This window comes from Rattus norvegicus, chromosome 7 (assembly GCF_021556685.1).
Source record: "Rattus norvegicus strain SHRSP/BbbUtx chromosome 7, alternate assembly SHRSP_T2T, whole genome shotgun sequence".
In the NCBI taxonomy this organism is placed as follows: domain Eukaryota; kingdom Metazoa; phylum Chordata; class Mammalia; order Rodentia; family Muridae; genus Rattus; species Rattus norvegicus.
In genome coordinates, this window is record NC_141540.1 from 140,407,486 (window position 1) to 140,423,848 (window position 16,363).

Here is a 16,363-nt window from a genome sequence, read left to right on the forward strand (position 1 = left end):
AGGGAAGGCGGGGTTGGGGGGTGAAGGAGCAGGAGCGGTATGGAGACACTGTCCTCCTACACCTCATCCGAACCCAGGAGCCAAGCACCATCTCACTCAGCCCCTTTTGTCTGCTGCACCAGACTGGTGAGAAAAAATGCTGAGTGAATGTGTGCGTGTGCGTGTGCGTGTGTGTGTGTGTGTGTGCGCGCGCGCGCTTGCGGGTACAGAGTGGGGTTAGAGGTGTTAAAATCCTTTTGCCTCCAAACTTAGTTTTGTGCGTAGGGAGCCTGCTGGGATCCACTTGAACGGGGAAAAAGCAAAGGCTCCAGTTCCAGGAAGCCTAGAGTTCGATCCTAGTTCTGCCACTTACGGGAGGCGCTGGCTTTTAACCTGGTTCTTCGATGTCCGACCTCTGGAGACGCAGTGGTTTCGAGCGCCCGGATGAGGGTGGTGGGTGGCTAAGTCTGTAAAAGGGCTTCAGTGTGTGGGGCGAGTCATTCTCGCTGGAGCACGAGCGCTATCACCCTTGCCCCGCAGCCCGGTCCCGCCCTGCCTGAACCCTTCCTTGCCAGGAGCCAGAGATCCAGACAGAGGCGCTGTCACCTGACTCACTGAGCGCTTTTGTCTTTTCACCTCGACTGCCCCACCCGGCTGTGTCTTCCAGTTCCTTCTCATTGCTCTCAGCCTCTTTCTAGAAATACAAATTGAACCTCCACTCAAGGGTCTCAGCACTACCCCCACCCAGCTCATCTGTGAGCTCTCCTGCCCCAGGAAGGGGTTCACCTTGCACATGTAAGGTGACCTGGGGTCAAACAGCACCAGACTGAGGACTCTGTTCTGGGCCGGCGATTTAAAGGCAGATGCTCTAAGACTGATGACCAAAGCATGGGCAGACTCCAACCCTAAGGTAGAAAGTGAAGCAGGCAGACATGTGGAGAGAAAATCCAAGCAGTGCGTCTGAGGGGCAAGGCCCCTGGAAGTCTGGGGACAAGACTGGAAATGATTTTCACAGAGCCACGTGAGACACCTTAATACCAGGTCAAACTAGTTGATGTGCTTCCTGGGGTTCCCTGACTGTTAAATAAGTGTGATGGTATCAATAAATGATAAAGGCTGGTGGAGGAATGAGATCAAGCTGTTTACAAAACTCAGTACAGAGCTAGTCATGCACTGTGCTCCAAGAATATTAGTTGGTGTTTTGGTTTGGTTTGACGAACTTTCACATAGTTCAGGTTGCCCTTGAACTTACCAGGAAGCCAAGGATTTACCACACCCCATCTTATGCCTTTCTGGGCATGGACACACACCCCCTAATCCACCCCTCATCCCCACACCCCTCCTTACCCCCCACCCTCCCCACCCCGGGGCCTCTGTCAAAGAAGCATTGTAAGGAATGAGCTACAGCCCAGCTGGGCTACTTATTACTTTGTATCTCCATATCTTTCTTTGTCTGATCAGACTGCAGAAACACAGAGTCTCTCAAATTCCATCTCGGCTATCTTCAGATAGGATACTGAGAAGCACAAAACAATGAGGAACAGAGAAGCATGGTATGATAGCCTTTAATCCCAGCACTCACCAGGCAAAGGCAGGTGAACCTCTGAGTTCGAGGCAAGCCTGATTCAGTTCAGGGCAGCCAGAACTATATAACAGAAAGAAGGTGTGTGCAGCGGGGTGGGAGGGGACAGATCTGAGAGGAGAGAGAGAAAAGGAAGGATGGGACGCTGAACACTGTGTAACAAGGCAGGGAAATCTCCAGGTGGATAGCATGCTTGCCTGGCTATAGGAAGCATCTTATAGCCAGAGGGACCCACCCCCTCGCTGTTCTCTGCCGAACTCTACAGGTTTGGATCCAGTCCAGCCAGTCCGTCAAGGGTTTCTGTTGGAAGGGGCCAGAGGACTTTAAAGAGAGAATTTGGTGTCTGTCTGTTTATACACATCCTACCCCACAGAAGCTGAGGCCCTACCTATTTCAATGAACTAACAGAAATGCAAAACATGACCCATTTCAACCTAAAGAAGCCATGAAGAGATAGACAGGACTCTACACTTCCCTGAGAAAGCAGATGCACATGTACACGCGCAAGCTCAGGATTAATTTTAGCAAAACAAATGAAAACTCTAGACCTCCAGTCCCCAACCACTCCACCCCCAACTTCTCCAGCAGAGCATTTGACTTGGCTCGCCCCTCTCTGCCCTGGAGTTGCTACCACACATCATCTAGGACCACATCTCGTTCACCTGCTCTTCCTGTCTCACACAGCACCAGCAACCCCATCTCTGGTTCTTCTGAGCTACAAATGTCTTCTCACAGTCTCTCTGTCTAGCCCCCACGCCTTGGGGGTTTTGTTGTTTTATTTTGTTGGGGTTTTTCTTTTTTTTCTTTTATTGGATATTTTCTTTATTTACGTTTCAAATGTTATTTGTTGGGATTTTTTACTGTGTGCTCCTGGCTGAACTGGAACTTACTCTGCAGACTAGGCTGACCTTGAACTCAAATAAATCCACCTGCCTCTGCCTCTGCCTCTGCCTCTCTCTGTCTCTGCCCCTCTGCCCCTCTGCCTCTGCCTCTGCCTCTGCCTCTGCCTCTGCCTCTGCCTCTGCCTCTGCCTCTGCCTCTGCCTCTGCCTCTCTCTGTCTCTGCCCCTCTGCCCCTGCCTCTGCCTCTGCCTCTCTCTGTCTCTGCCCCTCTGCCCCTCTGCCCCTGCCTCTGCCTCTGCCTCTGCCTCTGCCTCTGCCTCTGCCTCTGCCTCTGCCTCTGCCTCTGCCTCTGCCTCTGCCTCTGCCTCTGCCTCTGCCTCCCTTTATCAGGGCTTCAAATACCATCTTTATCCCCCAGGCTTTCTGCTCTCTGTCTGTTTGTCCTATCCTCCTGCACATCTGATCCACACATCTGAATGCCTCACTGTATTTTGCCAGCTAAGGGCTTCTCAGCAGAGACCAGGAGAGACAGCCAAAGGAGCAACAATACATATATGTGGCCAAGCTTCTCTGATTCTCTGAGCAGCGGAGGGCAGTGGCACAGACAGGTAGGCAGGAAAACCATCCCTTAAATACACACGCACGCACACACACACACACACACACACACACATACACCACACACATACACCACACACATACACACACACATACACACACACATACACACACACACTCACAGTGCTCTGCAGAGGTCTACAGCCCTGCAGTCTCATGCTTTGCTTCCTCACTACCTACCGCTCACTCACAGGGAGAGACCCTTGGGTTAAGGGACAGGCTTTTCCTAGGGACCCCCACCCCCCATGCATCTAGGAACGTTCAGCACCTTAGAGAGAAGGCCATGTCAAGTCTGGGATCACTGCAGCTACCCCACTGACAGCCTCACCCTCCCCACCCTCCCACCTCTTTCTGTCAGTTCCAGCCTCCACCCTCCCACCTCCGTGAAGCCATCAAGGCTGGGAGGGAGGTCAGAATGGAGCTGGTCCTGGCAAAATGAGAAAAGATTACAGCAATACATTTACTGTCAACCGCAATAAGGCTGTCTGAGCAGGGGAGGAGGAATGTTTGATTTCGGGCTCTCCAGGGGTCCTTATAGAACACTGGCAGCCTGCAGCCTCAGGCCTGGGCCTGACTGTGTGAGGGGCTGGTCCCAGCCCCAGCCAGCTGGGGACCCCGGCGTCCTAATTCGCCCATCTCTTTATATCGACCTGTTCTCTGCAGTTACCCGCAGGGTCCCAGCTCCCTCCTCCTCCCGCCAGCCCCTCCTTTCTTCTCTCCTTTGCCAAACTTGTTTCCCCAAAGCAGTTCTACCTGGTACAGGGTGGTGGAGCAGAAAGAACACAGCTCTAGGGGATGGAGGGGAGGCTGGGGTTCCAACCTCCAGTTGTCTCTCAGCCCGGGACAGTACTGGGCCTCTTTAAATCATGGGACCACGTAAGTGGAAGAAAAAGAGATGACCTTTGTCCTCCAGAGACCTGGGGTCAGCGAAACTGCTTGCTGCCTCCACCCTCACTCTCATCTTTCACTGGCTCATCTGTGAAATGGGACTAAAGAAAATAAGGACCAGGGTGAGCTTGGGTGGAAGTCTGTAGAAGGTGCCATGAAAGGCTGAGGATGGCTGGATACCACAAAGCCTCCAGGGGGCTCTTCCAGTCCTAGAATCCCTGATTCTGGCCTAAGCTCCTGGGTGACATAGTCTCTGAGGAACAGACACCGCAATTTGGCCTTTTCTCTGTCAACCAGCCCTATGCTGAGAGAGTGCCTGTCACAGACCCTGAAGGATATTCCAGAGAAAGCGGGATCTGGTCACGTACGTCCGCTTCCTGGTTTACCCAGCTCTCCTGTCCACAGAAGACTAACACCTTCTGGAGTCATCCTGACTCATCCAGAATGAAGCAACTTCCACCCAGCCTCCAGCGACAGAGGAAGTGCTGGGGCTTAGGGAACAGGATCAAGATCTTTCTTTTCCTTCAATTTTTAAAGACTTATTTACTATATATATAACTACACTGTAGCTGTCCTCAGACACACCAGAAGAGGGCATCAGATACCATTACAGATGGTTGTGAGCCAACATGTGGTTGCTGGGATTTGAACTCAGGACCTCTGGAAGGGCAGTCAGTGCTCCTAACCACTGAGCTGAACTATCTCTCCAACCCCAAAGATCACGATTTTTGTTTGTTTGTGCTTTCAAAAACAAGAATTTCTTTGTGTAGCCCTGGCTGTCCTAGAACTCACTCTGTAGTCCAAGCTGGCCTGCCTCTGCCTCCCAAGTGCTGGGATAAAAGGGGATGGCCAGGATCAGAACTTCTTTTTTTTTTTTTTTTTGGTTCTTTTTTTCGGAGCAGGGGACCGAACCCAGGGCCCCTAGGTAAGGGCTCTACCACTGAGCTAAATCCCCAGCCCCGGATCAGAACTTCTTATCAGGCTACCGTGAGCCAGGTTCCATTTAGAATTTCTCAGAAGATATCCAGACAGCACAATGGCCCGAGAAGAGATTAAATTGACACGAGGCTAACCCTATGTGGGTCTATTGTTACCAACTGGGACAACCCAAGGCTGAGTGGCCTGATCCCATCACCCCACGCGGCCTCCACTGAGTGCTTGGGCCTCTGTACAGGCCTGTCCTCCACGGCAGAGCTGGAAAACTGAGCCGATTTTTGCTGCCCACACCCCAGTTCCATGCTGGAGAATGAGTGGAAGACTTCACGCATACTAGGCAAGTGCTCCGTCACTGGCCACGTCCACAGCTCTCTCCCCCACGAAAGAGCTGGCTCTCAAGAGCGGCACAGGGGGCTTTGGAAAGCCCAAAGTCTTGCACAAGCTTTTAAGTGCTGCTTCTTCACGACCCGATTTGTGCTGCAGCCACATTTCTCACAGGTCCCTTGCATACCCTTCCCCTCCATTCAGTTTTCCCCTGAAGCTTCACGGACACTGGCGCGCCCCGCCCCGCTTCTCCTGTGGTTGATCTCACTGATCCTTAAAGGACTGGGTAAAGGCCTTCGTGGAGTTCCTCCTCCGTGAGGCCTTCCCCACCACCCTGTCCTGGCAACTTAACACAAGCTCAAGCCATCTAAGAGGAGGGAGCCTCAACGAAGAAAAATATGCCTCCATAAGATTAGACTGCAGGCAGGCCTGTCAGGCATTTTTCTTAATTAGTGATTGACGGGGGAGGGCCCAGTCCCCTGTGTGTGGTGCCATCCTGAGGCTATAAATTCTATAGAATATACAGAACCCTGCTGCTCAGTGCTATAAGAAACAAGCCAGGCGAAGCAAGCCAGTGAGTAGTACCCCTCTGTGACCTCTGCTCTGACGCACCATCTGAGCCCCCATGTGCTTGCTGGGATTTGAACTCAGGACCTCTGGAAAAGCAGTCAGTGCCTTTAACCACTGAGCCATCTCTCTAGCCCACCACCCGTGTTTAAGGAAGGTGACCTGACTCCTCAATGACAGTCCCCAACTGACAGCTGAACACATCTCCCACCCCTGGGCCATAAGGAGGACCCGGCAGTTACTGGGTCCTAGAAAGGTTTTTGGGGCTGGTAGTGAGGGTTTTTGTGCTGTTAAGTGACATGAATTGAAGGGGGTAACAGTACTGGATGTCTAGCACTGTATGAGAGATGTCACTTAGAACCCAGCTGCTCAAGACAATAAGAGAGTCACCATCTCTGTTTCCACAGGCCAGGGTTTGGATGGCCTAAGTCAACAATGTCTCTCACAAGTCAGCTCTGAAGGTGACCGCAGGGGGCTACAGTTTCATCTGTTATTGCCTCCACTGGGTGGTTGTCTGCACCTGACTCATGAACACAATTAGTATTCAGGTTCTCTTAGCCTTTAGGACCTGAGGGGGAGAAGGCCTGGGGCTGCCCTCCATGGGAGCCCCTCCAGGGACACTGCTTGCTGTCAGGGTAGCTGTTTCTCCTCAATGCCAGCACAAGAGCTACCAAAATGGAGGCCTCGGTGGTTTGGGAGACTAGTCTGTTTGTCTATCCATCTGTTTGAGACGGGATCTTATGTGGCCTGGGCTAGCTTCAGAGTCTCTGTGCAGCGGGAGCTGGCTTTGAACTCCTGAACCTTCTGCCTCCGTTTCCACAGTGCTAGTACCAGCATGCACTACCATAGTCAGTGTAGTTTAACCTTAAAGTCAGGTCGCTGGATGGGGTTTAATAGAGATGTTGGCTGGGGTTGGGGATTTAGCTCAGTGGTAGAGCGCTTGCCTAGGAAGCGCAAGGCCCTGGGTTCAGTCCCCAGCTCCAAAAAAAGAAAAAAAGAAAAAAAAATAGAGATGTTGGCTAAGAGGGCAAAGGGCTTGACAACCTGAGTTTGAGCCCTAGAATCTATAGGAAGATGGGAGTACTAGTTCCTGATCACACACCACACACACACACACACACACACACACACACACACACACACACACACAATAAATAAACAAATAAATAAATGTACAAGTACTTTAAGTAGAAGTGAGTTGCTAATTACAGCCCATACCCAAAGGGACAGGATTGTAGCGGTCACTGGGAGCCATGTTAGAGGATGCCTACCATAGTGGTAATTGTGATGGCCATGACCCGAAGGAAAATGGAGCCATTGGTATTGATTGTACTGGGGTTGGCAGGGTGTCTATACTGGTGTCCATATTACAGTTGAAAAATGTTCTTCCAAACTGGATCTGAGCAGGCTGTACGGTCCTCTAGCCCATGCCACACTAGGGTCCATTCCATTCCCCAAGAGTCCATCTAATCCATTACTCCTCCTGCCAATGCCCTCTACTCTAGGCTTCTCGTCTCCTTCAGGCAATTAGTGAGCTAAGTAATGACCAAATGGAGAGTAATTACCACCAGCAGACAGAGGGAGGAGGGTAACATGGCCAGAGGCCCAGGACAGAGGGAGGGATGCTGCACTTAAGGCCTATTTGTGGCTCCTTCCAGTTCGATGGTCTCCTCCCTACCCTACACGGAATCTTCACACCCTTGGTCTGTGTCTGGCAATCATATCCCTGTAGACGTACCCCACCCCATCACTGTATTCCCTTTCTCCATCTTCCCACAGGCTTTAACCCTGAACCCAAGAGAGTCATAGGCTGGGCCTCTAATCTCTTCCCACTTCTACCTCCTATTACTTTAAACACCCCAATACCACCCTGTTCCTGGATAAGCCCATACATGAGTGGACTCATCTCTGTCAAAGCCTCAGCACTAAACCCATCCAGGACTACCACCCCGATCCCAGCATTTTAAAGCCTGACAAACAGAAACATGCTCCTCACATAGGAGGGGGTTTTCAGACAGCTAGGTGACTGAGTCCTTGTGCAGTAGGATCTCCACGTTGAGTGACAGGTAAAAGAAGATCGGGGGAGGAACTTTGTGGCTCCAAGCCTGTGACTTCCGTGCTCACCCTCAGTACTTGTCTGGCTTGGTTTGGTTTTTCCAGTGCTGGGGGTCAAACCTAGGGTGGTGGCCATGCAAGCAAGTGCCCTAGCCCTGAGCAGCGGGCCCAGCACTTGGTTCTTCGAGACAGGGTATTGCATTTTAAATTCCCTTCGTATCCTAGGCTAACCTTAAGCCCGTGATCCTCCTGCTTCCGCATCCCAAAATCTGGTATCAAAACCGTTTGGCGGCGCCACGTCTGGGTAAGTTCCTGCTGGTCCTAAGCTCCTGCAATACCGCTTCTCGGAGTCTCGGCAAAGGCTGGGGATTGAGCGGGAGGCGGTGGTTGTGCCAGAAGAGCGAGGACCATATGGCACGGTTTCCGTTCACCAAGAAGAGTCAACCTGGTCACAAAGGGATCCTTGGTCCTGTGCATCCGAGGGACCAAGAGCCACCCTCACCTTCCTGTCTGTGTCTTCTCAGGTCCCAAGTGCCTGGCTTCAGCCCCCAGCTCCTCTATGGTCCACATCAGCACATCCTAGAAGACCCTATACTTCTTCTACGTCCCTGTCTCCTGACAGATCCACACTGCCCCACCTACTTCAGACCGGACCATTTCTCCTGGCCTTCCTAACACACAGTACTGTTTCTTGTCCCCACCCCCTTGGTTTCTATGACCCCTGGTTCGTCTTTGTCCCTTCAGCCAACCTTTCCCAGTGCCACTTGTCCTTCAAGCCCCTCGTGTCACCTGCCTTTCACTACATTTGTAAAAAAAAAAAAAAAAACCCTGTGTGGTTTTGTTCTTAGTCATTTCATAATCGCGCCGTGATAACAAAAAGAAGGGGGGGGGGCGAGGAATCAGTGGTGCTCGTAAGGTACAAAAGGCTTCATGTGTGCTTTGTTGAATCCGTGAGGCAAATATTATCCTCCGGTTACCAGAAGTCAATTTCGCTTCCGTGGACTTTCCAAACACCGTCTAAAAAAACCCGTCCTCTCCTTTTTTTTTTTTTTAATTTCCATCGCCACTGCCCTAATTTAAGCCCTTAATACCTCATCTTAGAAACTCGCTTCGGCGCCCTGGCTGACAATGCTGGAGGCCTTAACAGCTGACGAGAAGGAGGAGGCTGAAGTCCCAGTTAACCAATTGACCAAGGGCTTTCAGCTTAACCAGACCAGCCCCGTTCGGAACAGTGCTATCCGGTGGGCTGCGCCGTAAAGATAAGGCCTCAGGACCAGAAGCATTTGGGGGCAAAAGATTAGGGTCACACACAAAAATATCAAAGCCTGTGATTGGCCTGACTGGAAAAAGAACGATTCCTGGTGAGGCAGGGGAAGGGGATGCATGATGAATCCCAGAAGAATCCCTCAGAGGTCCCCCACCCCTGGGGTTTGTGCACCCACCAAACTCTCTCCCATCTACCTAATCGCCTCCAGTAGTCAGCCTGTGGGAGAAGGTAAAGCTTTGCTCTCTAGTTTAAGATAGGAAAATCCTATGTCTGGGGGCGAAAAAAGCAAAACAAAACAAAACAGTAGGAACAAAGAGAGTAGCAGCGGAAATATCACACAAAGACCTTAAAGTGCTCTACGCTGGTGTCGTAATGGATGTTTCGTCTGCTTTTAATGATGTTTAAGGCTTTCGAGAGAAACCGATGGATTTATGGGGAGCTTGATTTCATTCACAATCAATGTTTAAATATTTAGAGAAAAGAAATTTGCTAATTGCAGAAGTTGTTGGTTTATTGTGAGTGGTATGAGACTATTTAGAAAAATGCTAATCACTGGATAAAGGTGAATACATTGAACACCAAAATACAAAAATGTCTTCTCCCTCCCCCCCACCCCGTGCCTGAAAGTTCGTGAGTCATTAAATAATTTATCACCTCAATCTCTGTATCTTCCATTGATTCGCATTCTGTCGCCAGCACCTCTGTGGCTTTCTCATCTATATACAGTGAGATAACATCGCTTCTCAGCCGTTTGGCTCAGGTCGAGTATAAAATGTCTAGGGTTTAACGAGATAATCTCTTCCATAACATTTAGTAAATGCCCAGCACACAAATGTTCAATGTTGTTGGCTCTCTTTACCTTCCCACGGGTACCATTTTGACGATGCCACTTCCTGCTCAAAACCCATCAATGGCTACCCTGCACCCCAAGGTTGATCTAAGTTCCTCCACTTGACCCCACTAAACAGACAAAACTACCGTGTCTTCACCCTCACATCCCCCGTCATCATTTTTTTTCCCAGACTAAAATGCCTTGCCTCTATCTTGTTATCAGTTCACACCAATAATAAAAGCACATCTCAAACACTACATGCTAGAAAGCTTCCCTGGTTCTCACCAGCTCTCCTCCCCCGGGGTGGTTTTTCCTAGCATCACACTCTGTCTTTCAACGAATCAGCTACCCCAGGTATCAGTCATCTCTCCTAGGTGGTTAGCTCCGCGAAGACAGGGCTCACTTCCGATTGTGGGAAGCACAAAGCTGCCTGACCACGCCCCTACATGGAATGGGTGCTCAACTAACAGGTGGTGGGTTCCTCCAGCTCTGGGTAGTTATGCCACATAAGCAGATATAGCAGAAAACCTCGCTGTCCTATGCAGACCGTAAAAAAACCCCAAAATGAAAGGAACCAGAAGTGGGCACGTGCCAGGGCCCACGGGGCAGATGGCAAGGAGCTGGCAGAGCCAGATTCTAAGAGCATGTGGCACTGTCTGCTCAGACCATCAACATTCCCCAGTCAGTCAACGTTCTTTAGACTCTTTTTCAAGACCGATGCTAGACAAGGCAGAAATCAGGACGCTGTCAACTTCCAAAGAGGTATATGCCCAGTGCCCCCAAGTTCTAGATGTCATATACGTGTGCCCACGCGTGTTCCACGTGGGCAGAGAGTTCCAGCTCGCCACAAGCCAGCCTTATGCGTGACGAGACTGAGAGGGCCACCCTACACCCTGTTTCCAAACAGCTCCTCTTTTCTGCGCCAGCGCTGCTGCCTCTGCCGTCTGTTTGCCCCTCGCCTCCTCCTCCCTCTGTTGGGGCTGCCACCGATGATGATGAAATTTGGCTTGCAACACCCTCTTCCTCCGGCTCCTGCAGGCCTGGGAGAGGATTAAGCCGCTGGAGTCTGAAATCGGAAAGATCCCAGCTTCTGCTCCCCGGCACCTCCCCTCGCCCTCTCCCCCTCCCCGCCCATGCAAAACCAGAAAATTAATCTCCCCTTCTGCCTGTGATATGGAGGGCTGCATTACAAGCTGGGCGTCGAGATAAAGCAGAGAGCCGAGGGACGCCAGCCCAGCACAGGGGCCCCCGGGTGGGGCCGGCCGGGGAGATAAGGGCCTCCCAGCCCTATGAATTATTCACCGCCTCTGCCTCTCCCGGCTCGCTGGCCGCCCTGGGCGCTGAGATTGCGCCTTCCACAGGCGCCGGTTAGGGTGGGAGGGGGGCCCGCTGGGAAGGGCAGCGGACTGGAGAAGTCCTGCTAGGTGGTGGAGGATTGTGCCTGGCTAGGAACAGCTCCGAGACCCCAGCGCCCTAAGGACTAACTGATGGAAGGAAAGGAAAACACGCACCCGGGCGCGCGTGCGCGTGCGAGCACACACACATACACGTACACACACATACACACACCCTGCCTAACCCAGCCAGGACTCCCGGAGAATGCTCTTCATTTATGCAATTCCTTAAATGCTGTTTCGACAGCTGCACTGGCCAGGTTCACTCCAGGTCTCTGCATCCCACAGTCAGAAACGCAGTCCCTCCCTCCCCAGGGGGATGCCCTGGTTACTGTGCCCCTACTGCAGGCCAACAAATGAAAGACTTGAGCTTGCATGCCTAGGCCCACCTCATCCAGAGTACTCTCTCCTCTGGAATCAAGGCAACCCCTGCTTCCTCTGGGACACCCCTTGAGAAACAGGTACAAGAGGACCTGTTCCCCAGTAGCTACAGTACCCAATGTAGAGAAAACCAGTCGGTAATAGGGGTAAAAAATAAACCAGGGAAGTTTCTAGGGGTAAGAAAAGCCCCTGGCACCAAGGACCTTCTGTTTCCCTCCATCTCTCACTGCTCAAAGACCCAGACTTTCCTATTCAGGGATCGCTGCCCCTGCTCAATGTCTCTAGCTCTCCTTACCTACCAGGTTCTTCTCCAAGCATCTGCCCTTTTAATCTCTATCTTGCCCCCTCCTCCTTAATGATCTTTCCCTTGAAAAACTGTGACATCCAAAAATGGCATTGCTGACACACAAGTCAGAATGTGTGGCAGGGAGGTGCTCATCTTCTGGCTACCACCCCAGTTTGGAGGGAGGAAGGGGAAAAGAAAGGTTCAGTTAGCTGTGGCTGCACGGATAGGGGCAAGAGCGTGGGGGAAATCACCACCACCTCCTGCCCCGTGTCCCTCCTGCCCCATGTCCTGCCCTGTCCCATGTCCTGCCCTGTCCCATGTCCTACCCTGCCCCATACACCAGCACAAACAAGAGTCCTTGAGCAGACCAGAGAGCCAGGAGTCAGAAGGGCCAGACAAGGGTGCTCCAGGACTATAGGGGCAGACACGGGGACCTGGCGGGCAACCATGAAGCTGCTGACTCCTGTCCCAGATGTGGGGCCTATTATTCAACAGATCCAAGTACGAACAGGACAGGAACCAGGAAGTTGGAAGAAGAAAGGAGAGGAGAGGAGAGGAGAGGAGAGGAGAGGAGAATGGGAGGAGGAAGAGTGAGCCTTGACAACAAAGAATGTGGTGACTTGGATGAGGAGAGGAGAGGAATGGGGTCAGAAGGGAGCAGAGCATGAGTTGGAGAGGGTGACAGTGGAAGCAGGCAAGAGGAGCATCTGGACCAGAACACCAAGCCAGCAGGGGGAGAAGGGATGGTCATGGGTGGGGGCACAGAGGGGTGAAGGAGTGCAAGGATGGGTCCCCATCCCCTTCCCCGCTGCCTGCTAATTAACTTCTTAATCGCCTCTGCATTTGCTGAGCCGGCAAAGGAAGTGGATGTGGACAGATTGGGGCGTGCGTGATTTCACGCACGGGGGAGCGAGAAGAGCTGCCTCCCAGTCCCAGGGTGCCTTGCCCCCCCCCTGCCCTCCCCTCTCCCCCACCCATCTCCGACAGGCTGGAGGGTGCTTCTATACATACAGCAGATGGGACCATATGCAAGGAAAGTATCCATGGGGAATTTGCCCCATCAGCCTTTCAAGGGGGATGTTGGTGCTTGGCACTACTGATGGAACACAGACTATTAGCCAGGCACGTGCTGTCTTATCCGCCTAGGCATTAGTCGCATTTTATAGTCTATGGAGAAAAGCGGGATCCAGGTACGCTAAATTTCTATTTTCCTTTTTAAAGATGTATTTATTTTATGTATGTGAGCACACGGTCGCTGTCTTCAGACACACCAGAAGAGGGCATCGAACCTCACTACAGATGGTTGTGAGCCACCACGTGGGTGCTGGGATTTGAACTCAGGACCTCTGGGAGAGCAGCCAGTGCTCTTAACCACTGAGCCATTTCTCCAGCCCTAGACTAGATTTCTTGTCCAGGGCCACACAAAGCTGGTGTTGCAGATGCATCTTGGACTGAAACTTAGGTCAGCAAGATATCAAAACCCTGGGTGGATGGGCCCAGAGAAGCAGACGGAAGCCAAAGGACCTCATCTCAGCCCCTGGATCTCTCAAGTGTCATCTAACCAAGGCTTTGGCACCACAGACTTCCTGGTGAGCAAGACCTTCTCAGGATAAGGACCTCTCCGAGGCACCTCCAGTTCCCGTGCCTTTCACAGCTGACCTTTGTTCTAGAATCCCTCATCAACAAACTCCGCTTTAATGCTGGAGGTCTTGAGGTCTGCCCTTGCTCACCATGTCCCCTGTCGGACACAGGGGAAGCTGCAGGAGATGTTTGTGGCAGTGGAGAGGCTGGGAGGAAGTGGCCCCTCTGCAGATCTCCCTCAGACAACAGCAAGCCACAGAGTGAGGAATTTAGGTTAAGATTAAGCTATAGAGAGGCTAGGGATGGTTGTAATTATATGAATCTTGATTCAGACATACTGAGGCTGAGGAGGCTTAGAGGTCTTAGGAAGCTAGGGTGGGGCTGAAGAGGGGCCAATGGCTAAAAGCTTCACCTGCTCTGCCAGAGAATTCAAGTTCAATTCTCAGCACCCACAGGTCGACTTACATCTATACACTACTTCCGCTCGGGAGACCTAGCGCCCTCTTCTGGCTTCCACAGGCACCAGGCACTCATGTGACACACAGACATTCATTTGAGCAAAACAACCATGTACAGGAAAGAAATAATAATATTTAAAAAATAGTTTGGCCATCCAGCCGGATATGGTGGCTTATACCTTTAATTCCAGCACTCGGAAGGCAGAGGCAGTCAGATCTCTGTGAGTTTGAAGCCTGCCTGGTCTACACCGTAAGTTCCAGACCAACCAGGGCTCCGCAGTGAGACTGTCTCAAAACAAAGCAAAACGTTTGGAGATCTAAGCTCCACCCACTGAGTGTGAGGTTTACTTGATCAGAATTAAACCCATTTGGGTCCATGTGAAAGACTTACCCAACTCCCCGAATTAGGAACTATCATCTCGAAGTCTGAACTGATATGTCTATTCTGGTGGGGGTTTTTTGTTTGTTTGGCTTTTTTTACTTCCAGATCTAAACCAGAATGCCAGTAATATTTGTTATTGAAGATTTACTAATGCAGATCAATGCACTACGCATTTTCCATCAGTAACTCACACAGTCCGTGAAAAACAAGGTGAAATAAATCCAACCTTCATCATACCGACCAGGAAACTGAGGCACATAACGACGGGCCAGTGGTATCTGGTGATGGGATCAGGTTATGGAGCCCAGATACCTGATTCATGCCTTTTATCTTCCCCCAGACTCCTCCTGCGGCTTTTCATTGGCCTCAATCAGTTGTCGCCTGCCTCCACCTCACCTCATCACCTTCCCTCCACCCCCGCTGCTCCCTGCTCCCTCGGTAACATCCCAGGTGATTGAAGCAATTTGCAGCCATTAGAAGAGGCTCCACGTGTCGCTCAGCTTGTGAGGGTTGCAAAGTGGAGGAATTACAGATGTTTCAAGATGGTCCCCACCTCCCCCGAGGACATTGGAAGGCCTGGAACCAGACTAGACCCAGGGCTAGAATCATCACTTAAACCCAGTTTGCGACCCTTCTAGGGTAATTCCTAGTCTTGAATGCCGCCTCCCCCATCACCCTCTGAGTAGAGTTTAAGTGTCTGGGAGAGTGCTGTCACCTAGTGGCTGCCCAGGGGCATGGCAGCCCACCAGCACCGCTTGTGCCGCTGGACAGCTCCCCAGGCTGAATGCAAGATTCTCTCTTTATTTTGGCAGCTTGGAGCTCTGGGTCCTGCTGAATGGACTTCTGTCTCTCCCCAGCCCCAAGCCCCTATCCCTGGAGGTAGGGGGTCTCCAGATTTCTACACTGGCTTCCAGGGTACCTCTCACCAATTCTCATCAACTTCTTCCCTCTGTGCCAGGTTCATTCCTCTAACTCAAACCCAGAACCATGTCCCTAAGACCTGTTTCTCACCCTGAGTCCTTCTCTCAAAGCTTCACCAGCCTGTAAGTGGAGCAAAAGAACTGCTACAGATAGAAATCTGGTCTCACATCACACAGCGCAGGCACACGCATGCGTATGCGCGTACACACACACGCGCGCGCGCGCACACACACACACACACACGCACACACACACACGCACACCATCATCTGACACCATCAGACCTCAACAGCCTCTGTGTTAAGAGCCCCTAATGAGCATCAGCAAATTAACAACTTCCCCTTGATTGCTCCTTCTCTGCTAATTGGATAGGGAGGGCCCCCCCCCAAGGCCTCAGAGAAAGGAGGGAGGGAAGGAGAGAGGTGACAGCTACAAGAACAACCCCCAGGTTTCAGGGCCCAGATTTCTGGTCCAGCCTAGAACATACTCCTCCTTGTAGCATTTCTTCATTCTGTACCTTTTTATTCTGTTTTCCCTTTCCCTACTTCTGACCCATTTGCCCTCACTTCTAGCTATGTCTCTTTTCTTCTCTCTGTTTCTCTTTGCTTTATAGGTCGGCCATGGAGGCGCCTGCATACAGGCTGCTTAAGAAATTCACTGGTATACAGATGGGGTCTGGGTGGCCGCAGGTGTTTCATATATGTGCATGTGTGTGGGTCACGTGAAGGTGGGAAGCAGGAATAGGAGCAGGTGAGTGAATGTGTAAACAGGTAAGTGCTTATGTGGGGGTCAGGCTTCAGGGATGGCTGAGTGGCAGGGTAAGACTCTGGTCTGAATGTGTCTGTATCTCCACACAGGCAAGTGCTTGAATCAGTCAAGTGTGACTGTGACTCGGAGTGTGTGTGTGTGTGTATGTGTGTGTGTGGACACGTGTGCATGTGCCACCAGAGGAAGCAGCAGCAAGAGGCAGGAGCTTCGATCTAAAGGAGACGACGTGGGGAGGGGGACGCTGGGGGCAGACACCCTCCTTCCTGCGCGCACACGTGCGCGTACACACACACCATAGTCAC

At 51.6% G+C, this 16,363-nt stretch overlaps 1 long non-coding RNA gene across 1 annotated transcript; it reads left to right on the forward strand.

Annotated features, from left to right (window-relative positions):
* LOC134479572 (uncharacterized) lies at positions 1 to 9,717 on the forward strand. Its single transcript, XR_015626022.1, has 2 exons — positions 1 to 126; positions 8,316 to 9,717. It is a non-coding gene; the product is annotated as an uncharacterized LOC134479572 (long non-coding RNA).
* The last annotated feature ends 6,646 nt before the right edge of the window (positions 9,718 to 16,363 follow it).